The sequence below is a fragment of the Phaseolus vulgaris genome, unplaced genomic scaffold (genome assembly GCF_000499845.2).
Source record: "Phaseolus vulgaris cultivar G19833 unplaced genomic scaffold, P. vulgaris v2.0 scaffold_20, whole genome shotgun sequence".
In the NCBI taxonomy this organism is placed as follows: Eukaryota; Viridiplantae; Streptophyta; class Magnoliopsida; order Fabales; family Fabaceae; genus Phaseolus; species Phaseolus vulgaris.
Genome location: NW_027174089.1, coordinates 91,911 through 101,246, shown reverse-complemented (window position 1 = coordinate 101,246; position 9,336 = coordinate 91,911).

Below are 9,336 nucleotides of genomic sequence, written 5' to 3'. Positions count from 1 at the left end.
CTTTTAATTTCTGAATCTATATGTGTTTTGTCTAGTCATGTTTCTTCCAAAAATGTCATCAAATCATAGTAGTACTTTGTTTGGCTTACTTGTATCTTGATTTTGGTATAAATGCTTGATCTGAATCTGCTGTGTTTTTTATCCTTTGGTGCTTTATATTTTTAGCTTGAGTTCATATTTGTGTTTAGATCTACAAAAATTCCATTTCACCAATTCCATTGTGTTTTTTTCTTCTGGTATATCTTGTTGTTTTTCCAGATTTACAAAATCCCCTGTTTTGCATAACTCTGTGCTGGCTGTTTTGCTTAAGAAAATTATTTTTCCCACATAAGAAAATTATGATCCTATGGATTTTGCAAGATTGAGGTGTTAAGGAAAAGACAAAAAAAGAATCAGTTAAAAAAAGTCAATAGAAAAAAATGATAAATATTATAAAAACAGTGTGCAATCTTGGCTCTACAACTGACGTAACTGAGCATTGATTTTAGAAAATTTATTAAAAAAAAATGGTGCATGCGTTTGGAGTGAAACCAACGCCAGAATTTTGTTAAGATCTTGATCTGTTTGCATATAAATTTTCAGAAGAAAATTTTAAAAGGCCAGCTCAGCATAAATCAGTGAAAATCACGCTCTCTGGACCACAACAATTATTTCAGTGGTGCTGTTTTTGATTTTGAAATCAAATCTAGTGCTATTCTTTAGGTTCCATTTTGTGTGCCATCTTTCTTTGAATACCTTTTATTTGCTTGTCTAATTTATTTGGAACTCTTTCTAGTTGTCACATTTAATTCCTTTTGTGTGGTACTGTTTTTCAAATTAATTTGTTTCTTGCTTTAATTCTTTGACCTCTAAGCTTGGTGGTGGAATTAATAATCAATTGGTGCTTGATTGAGTGGGATTTGACTTGAGGGGAGTCTAGTTTGCTTAATAGGTGCTGGATTGAAGAATTAATCACCTAATTCCAAGAGGAACAAAGGCAAGGGGCAGAAACAAACACCTTCTAAATACACCACATACATTGGAAGGCCCAACCAAGAAGAGACAACAAAAAGAAGTGCAAATAGAAAAATCAACAAATGGGAGTTCATCTAATTTCTTTCTACTTAACTCTTGTTAATTACTTGTTTAATTACACAATTAGACGGTGAATGTGTCTTCAAGGGCTCCAAGTGTCCAAGAAGCCTCACCTAGGGCCGACTAGTTTAGAACTATCTAGGTTAACAATTGTTAATTGTTTTAATTGCATCTTTTTACCTTTAATTAGCTACGCTTATCAAACTGTTTTGTCTTGTTTAAGCTTTGTTAATTTTGCTTGGGTGATGTACCGCCCTGGTAGTCGGGTGCGATGACGTGGCACCCTGCTACAGTGTAGGCGTGTTGACAAGGCGCCAGGTTGGCAGATGGGAAGGAAGTCGGGAGGCGCGTGTGGTCGCCGATTGTTAAGTTGGCGTGTTCCGAGTTCCGGCTTACCAGAATAGGCGATCGCCAGGTTGAGAATGAAGTCGCCAGATGTAGACCCAGGCGACCAAGCCGTCGGAGATCGCCAGGATAAGCACATCGCCGAAAGACGAAGGAGAAGCAGATTATGAAGGCGGCCGGCGAGACCACAGGGAAGGTGTATGAAGGCCCTAACTCGCCCGTTTCAGTAGAGATCGCACTCCCAAGTTAGCCATGCACTGGGCAGTACCATGCATAGGTAACTTAGCCAAAATAAGAGTAGAAGCAGCGCCAAGTCAGGGAGCCTCCAGATGATGGCACGTGTACGGTTGGATACGAGCCACGTGTTCAAATCTGTAACTGCCAGGAGAGAGAAAATCACCAGGTATATAAGAGTTCTTAACAGATTTCCTAAGGTACGCGCGTTCAGTTCATACACTTTACGCTTGCGAGTGACAGAGCTGTTTGTGAGAGAGAGTTTGCACGGTTCCAGTTCTTAGTATTTGGTGATACCGTCACTGACTTGAGCGTCGGAGTGCGATCGGCCGCAGCGGCGCCGTATCGTTTCTTTGCAGGTTCTTGAGATAGATCCAGAGGAGGAACGGAAGTGAGAAGCGGCGCGCACGTCGATCCTTGACGAGGCATTCTCCAGCGCTCCGGTCAACAGGCAGGATCATCAGGTGCCCACCGTGGGGCTGTGTAAAACGTGCTCCCATCCACAGCGTGAGTTCGTGGAAGTTTTCGAGGTTTTCTGCGCGGTTGTGTGCTGGTGCAACCGTCGTTTGCAGTTTCTTTGAGTTTCGTTCGGTGAGTTTGTGTTTTGTGCCGTTTGTTTGTCTTTCAATCGGTGGAGTGAGGTTTTTGTTGCATGCGCGCAATCTGTCTGGTGGAAGTTCGAGGTTCTTTGGTGGTTTTCTGCGAAGGTTTGCGGTGTTCTTGGGTTCTTGTACGGTTTCTTGAATCTTCTCCGATCGATCGCTGTTATTTGCTGTATTTCTGTGGTTCGCTGAAGTTAATGAGAAAGATGAGAAGCAATCGTTCTAGTCCCGTGGCTCCCGTCGCAGCTGAAGGCGACGCCGCCATGACCATGGCGCAGATGGCAGAGATGATGCGCTCGTTGCAGGCGACTGTAGAAGCCTCGCGCGTCGAGCAGGCAAGGATACATGAAGACCTGGTCGCCTCTCGCGCCAGGAACGAGGAGCTCAGCAAGGTAGCTGAGGAGCTGCGTCGAGCTCTTCAGGAGCAGCAGGTTTGTTCTTCTGCTGAAGAGGTGGCACCGTCGACACCACCTCGTGTTTTCCCAATGCCTTTCATTCAGGCTATTACCGACACGGCAATTCCCACGAGCGTGGTCCCGGTTAAAGCTGTTTTTACTGGCGTGGAGGATCCAGAGGCTCATCTGACCACGTTCCACACACAGATGATGCTGTCAGGAGGGTCGGACGCCGTCTATTGTAAGATGTTCGTAAGCACGCTCCAGGGAACGGCGATGGAGTGGTTTGTGAGCCTGCCTAATGGCCACATAACTAATTTTCAACAATTCTCGAAAATCTTTGTCGAGCAGTATATTGTGAACAAGGCACCGCCCAGGGTGTCCTATAATCTGTTTGATATCAGGCAGTACCATGGGGAGTCCCTCAGAGACTACCTCAATCGTTTCGGAGCGCAGATGGTCAGATCGCCGGCCAAGGATGAAGAAATGCTGGTCTATGCCTTCAAGAAGGGCGTGCAGCCAGGGCCATTCTGCGAGGCCTTGATCAGGGCTCATCCAGCGACGTTCGCTGAAGTCAGGCGACTTGCGGTGGCCCACATCGCCGACGAGAGTGAAGTCGCCGAGAAGAGAGGCAGCGTGGCTCCCGCCAGGCCACGCGCCCAGACCAGGATCCAGCCACAGAGGGTGCTGGAAACGGCAGCGGCGGCCAGAAAAGACCAAAGGACTCGCTATCCTTACGATAGGAGAAATAAGGGAAGAAGCCAAGCGCGCCAACCGCCAGCACGCCAACAACCAGCACGCCGGGAATACAATCGCCTGCCTAAGCACAAATTCGTCATGGGACTAGCGGACCTGATCGCTATCCCTAACATATCTGCTCGGTTGAAGGCGCCCGAGAAGGTGGGCGACAAGGTGCTGGGGTCAAAGCCGGACGTCTGGTGCGAGTTTCACCAGTGCTTTGGCCACAACCTGGACTCGTGTTTGTCTTTAGGATACCAGCTCGACGATCTGGTTAAGAGCGGGTTCCTAAACGACTATCTGCTGGACAGAAGGACCGGAGGAGCATCGAGTTCCCAGCCGGCAGGTGGAGAAGCCCAGCAACACGAGATGCCTATCCATGGGGAGATCCACACCATTGCAGGGGGTTTCTCAGGTGGTGGATGCACCGCATCGCAGAGGAAAAGGTACGCGCGATCGGTGATGTCAGTGGACATGTTTGAAGATCACTCGCCGGAAGTGGACATTACGTTCACCAAGCAGGATCTTCGGGACGTTGTGCCTCATGACAACGATCCCATTGTTATTTCATTGATCACGGCGGGAAGGAAGGTCCATAGAGTTCTGGTGGACCAAGGAAGCTCGGCAGACGTAATGTTCTGGCCGACTTTCACGCAGCTGGAATTGCCCCTTGACCAGCTAAGACCCTATGGAGGGTGCTTGTATGGGTTCGCTGGCGACCAGGTGGAGGTCAGGGGGTACATTGAGCTGAGAACCACGTTTACCGATGAGGCTGGGTCGAGGACGGAGAAAATCAAGTACCTCATCGTGAACGCCCCTTCAGCATATAACATCCTGTTGGGAAGGCCCACTCTTAACAGGATAGGCGCAATTCCATCGACTCGGCACATGAAGGTGAAGCTGCCGTCCATGGAAGGGGTGGTGATCACGATAAAGTCTGATCAGAAAGAAGCGAAAAAGTGCTATGAAAATAGCCTGAAAAATAAAAGATCAGTGAGTTATGTAACGACCACCCCGCCTCCCGGTGTGAAGCCCAGACCGCCGGTAATAGAGGAGGCCGCCGGAAGGGATGTAGAGATGATAGATGCTGAACTGGGGGAGAGGGATGCTGGCCTGGAGGAGGAAGAGGCGCGGAATCGCCCTGAGGAAGCAAGAGAACTGGGGATCGCCAAGGCGGTGATCGCCAGAGAATCCAGGCCCAAACCTGTCGAGCAGTGGCTCGAAAAGGAGATCGGAGGGAAAATCTTCAAGCTGGGAAGATCTCTGGAAGTCGATCTCCAAGACCAGATCGCCAAGGTGATTGAGCGGCATCTGGACGCATTTGCTTGGTCCGCTTCGGACATGCCCGGGATCGATCCCGACTTTTTGTGCCATCATCTGGCGATGGACAACATGGTGAGACCGGTGCGACAAAGAAGAAGGAAATTTAATGAAGAGAGGAGGCAGGCAATCAAGGACGAGACCCAGAAACTCCTCGCTGCAGGCCACATCAGGGAAGTCCAGTACCCTGAGTGGTTGGCAAATGTCGTGCTGGTAAAGAAGAGTAACGGGAAATGGCGCATGTGCGTCGATTTCACCGATCTAAACAAAGCTTGCCCAAAGGATTCATATCCTTTGCCAAGCATTGACGCCCTGGTCGATAGTGCTGCAGGGTGCAAGCTGCTGAGTTTCCTGGACGCCTTCTCGGGCTATAATCAGATCAAGATGCATCCCATGGATGAAGAAAAAACAGCCTTCATGACGGAGAGGTCGTGCTACTGCTATAAGGTGATGCCGTTCGGGCTGAAGAACGCGGGGGCCACGTACCAGAGGTTGATGGATCGAGTACTTGCACCGATGCTGGGAAGGAACGTGCAAGCCTACATCGATGACATGGTCGTGACCTCGCAGGAGAAGAGCAAGCACGTAGCAGACTTGGAAGAATTGTTCACGACGATCACCAAATTTAAGTTGGAGCTCAACCCGGAGAAATGCATCTTCGGCGTGGAGGCTGGAAAATTTTTGGGTTTTCTCTTGACCGAAAGAGGAATAGAGGCCAACCCGGACAAGTGTGCCGCCATCTTGGCGATGAGAAGCCCGGCCACAGTGAAAGAAGTCCAGCAGCTGACAGGTCGGATGGCAGCCCTATCTCGCTTCGTGTCAGCAAGCGGAGAAAAGGGACATCCCTATTTCCAGTGTCTGCGGCGCAATAACAAGTTCGTTTGGACGAAAGAGTGCGAGGAAGCTTTCGTCAAGCTGAAGGAATATTTGGCGAGCCCGCAGGTTCTGTGCAAACCACTGGCGGGAATCCCCCTCAGGTTGTATTTCGCTGTGACTGAGAGGGCGGTGAGTGCGGTGCTTGCCCAGGACCAGGATCAGGCTCAGAAGCCTATTTATTTCGTGAGTAAAGTGTTGCAGGGCCCAGAAACGAGATATCAGGCCCTGGAGAAGGCTGCGTTGGCTGTGGTGTTTTCGGCGAGGAGGTTGCGCCACTACTTCCACAGTTTCACAATACTGGTGATGACTCACCTGCCCATCCAGAAGGTCTTGAAGAAACCTGACGTTGCAGGAAGAATGGTGAAGTGGGCAGTGGAATTGTCAGAGTTTGACATTAAATATGAGCCTCGAGGCCCGATCAAGGGGCAAATCTTTGCAGATTTTGTAGTCGAGCTCTCATCCGAGGCAACGCGGGTTGAAGGTGACGACTTCCGTTGGGTACTCTCAGTGGATGGATCGTCGAACCAGCAGGGTAGCGGTGCTGGAGTCATATTGGAAGGACCCAACGGTGTGCTGATTGAACAATCTTTGAGGTTTGCCTTTAAAGCCAGCAATAATCAAGTAGAGTATGAGGCGCTGATCGCCGGTATTTTGCTGGCCAAAGAAATGGGGGCTAGGGTGCTGATGGCTAAGAGTGACTTGCTGCTAGTCACAGGGCAAGTAACAGGCGAGTTCCAGGCTAAAGATCCACAAATGGCGGCTTACTTGGCGTATGTGCAGGAATGGAAGAGTTCCTTTGCCTCTTTTGAAGTAGTGCACGTGCCCCGAGAGCAGAATGCCCGAGCTGACTTGCTTGCTAAGCTCGCCAGTTCAGGCAAGGGGGGTAGGCAGAGGACGGTGATTCAAGAAACTCTGAAGACGCCGAGGGCATTTGTAGCAGATCACCTGGTCCTTCAGATAAGCAAGTCGACGGTGAGGGCAGCGAGAAGCCATAAGTCTTTGACGCAAGAAACTCTGAGATCGCCAAGAATTAGAGCATGCCGAGGAAAGAAGGTGGACGTGATGCAGGTCTGTGCCACCCATGAGCCAGATACTTGGATAACACAGTACAAGCGGTGCTTGGCAGATGGCCTCCTCCCGCTAGATCCAACAGAAGCTAGGAAGGTAAAGAAAAATTCCAGCAAGTATACATTGATTGATGGCGATCTGTACAGGTTTGGATTCACTCACCCACTCCTGGAATGTATACACGGCGAGAAGTGCACGAGAATTATGGCAGAGCTCCACGAAGGAATATGTGGAAGTCACGTCGGGGGTCGAGCTCTGGCCGCGAGGACTCTCCGTGCAGGCTACTATTGGCCATCCATGAGAGAAGATTGCAAGAAGTATGCCCAGTGCTGCAAACAATGCCAGCAGCACGCTGATTGGCACAAGGCACCTCCCGAGGAGTTGAAATCGATCTATAGCCCTTAGCCGTTTCATACTTTGGGAATCGACATTCTGGGACCTTTTCCACTGGCGATCAGGCAGATGAAGTACTTGGTGGTGGCGATCGAGTATTTCACCAAGTGGATTGAAGCAGAACCAGTGGCCCAGATCACCGCGCACAAGATCGAAGGTTTTGTATGGAAGAACATCGTGTGCCGGTTTGGAGTGCCTAAGCGCCTGGTATCAGATAATGGGACTCAGTTTGCAAGCCACCTGTTGAAGAAGCTTTGTGAAGGGGTTGGAATTCAGCAAGTGTTTGCATCCGTCGAGCACCCTCAAACTAATGGCCAGGTGGAATCGGCTAATCGGGTGTTGCTGAGAGGTTTGAAGAGAAGGCTCGAGAAAGCCAAGGGAAGTTGGGCTGAGGAGGTACCCCGTATAGTCTGGGCGTACCACACCACCGAGCAGTCCGGAACCCATGAGACCCCGTTTAGCTTGGTCTATGGGTGTGACGCCATGATTCCAGTGGAGATCCAGGAAAGCTCGCCGAGATTCCAGAACTTCATAGAGGAAGACTCGAATGAAGAGAGAAGGCTGAACCTGGACCTGCTGGATGAGGTCAGGGAGGAAGCAAGGCTGAAGGCTGAGGCGGTGAAGAGAAGGGTCGAGCGAAGGTACAATTCTAAGGTGATGCCAAGGCAGTTTAGAGAAGGCGATCTGGTGATGAGGAAGTCCCACCAGTACGAGATGGAGAATAAACTATCACCCAAGTGGACTGGACCGTTCAGAATAATCGAGGCACTCGGGAACGGAGCCTACCGCTTAGAGACGCTGGAAGGAGGGGCGATCCCTCGTACCTGGAACGCCACACACCTGAAGTTGTACTATAGCTAAGAGCTTTGTAAGTAAAGACAAACACAAATGTTATATTGCAATGTCTCTGTTAAAACAGTTTCAAGGGGGCACTCTTTTTTCCCTAAGGACGGTTTTTAATGAGGCCACCCAATAAAAGAAGAGTTTTCGAAGTATAAGGTGTTTTCAGATTGCATATATGTTATTTCCAAAAGTTTCGAAGAAAGACCTTGTCATTCGTACATGATTTAAGGCACGAAAAGATATGTCGCGTGTTTTCTAAAGTTTTAAAGTCCTCATCGTTTTTCGGCGATTGGAGGCACCAGTTAAGTTTGAAAGTCCTCATCGTCTTTCGGCGATTGGAGGCACCAGTTAAGTTTTTAAGTCCTCATCGTCTTTCGGCGATCAGAGGCACCAGATGAAAGACCTCCTCGCCGTTGAGCGAGTGCAGGCGAGAAGGAGAAAAAGTCCTCCGTGTTTCTGGGAGCGAGAAGATGTAACTCCTGGGGCAATGTTGAGGCAAGGTAAAGACCTCCTCGCCGTTGAGCGAGTGCAGGCGAGAAAGAGAAAAAGTCCTCCGTGTTTCTGGGAGCGAGAAGATGTAACTCCTGGGGCAATGTCGAGGCAAGGTAAAGACCTCCTCGCCGTTGAGCGAGTGCAGGCGAGAAAGAAAAGGTCCTCAGTGCATCCAGGGGGGAGGAGATGTACACCCTGGGCAAGTTGAGGCACCAGACAAAGTCCTTCTCGCCGTCGAGCGAGTTAAGGCCATTAAAAGTCCTTCTCGCCGATGAGCGAGTTCAGGCGAGTAAAAGTCCTTCTCGCCGATGAGCGAGTTCAGGCGAGTTAAAAGACCTTCTCGCTTGTATGCGGGTATAGGCAAGATAAAATCCTTCTCGTCTTGAACGAGTTCAGGTATGGCGAAGAGGGCGGAAGAAGCTTGAAAGGTGGCTAAGGTAGGTTCGAAGAGAACGCCTAGCCAGCCGGTCTTCAGCTCTGAAGTTCAGGGGGGGTAAAGGAAGATCCCAAAAGGCATTTCTGCCCCAGATAAAGAAATGACTGCCAAAGTCTGAGGCTAAGAAACGCTGGTGTTACCAAGAGGCATTGGTGATCACGAAAATTTCAAACACGGCGAGAAGGTTGAAAGGCCTGTTTGATAAAGCAGGTCGAGTGGGACGTTGTTTGAGCCAATGATTAAGTTACAATTCGTTGCTTGGAAGCTTTTCTTATAATCAGTTAAACTCGGCAAAGTTAAACATACAAAGAGATTGAAAGCGCTCAAAAGGAGTCAGAAAGAAGAACATCCAAGTTTCGCTATTTGAAATAAGTAGCTGTTCAAAACGCATGTGCAAGAGTTTTTACAAGGTAAATACAAGTGAATTCATAAAGAAGCAGATGGGGTAGAATTGGTTGAGCCTTCGGCGGGAACGACCTTCCCATCTACTACTTCGTTGTCTAACGACACCATGCTAAGG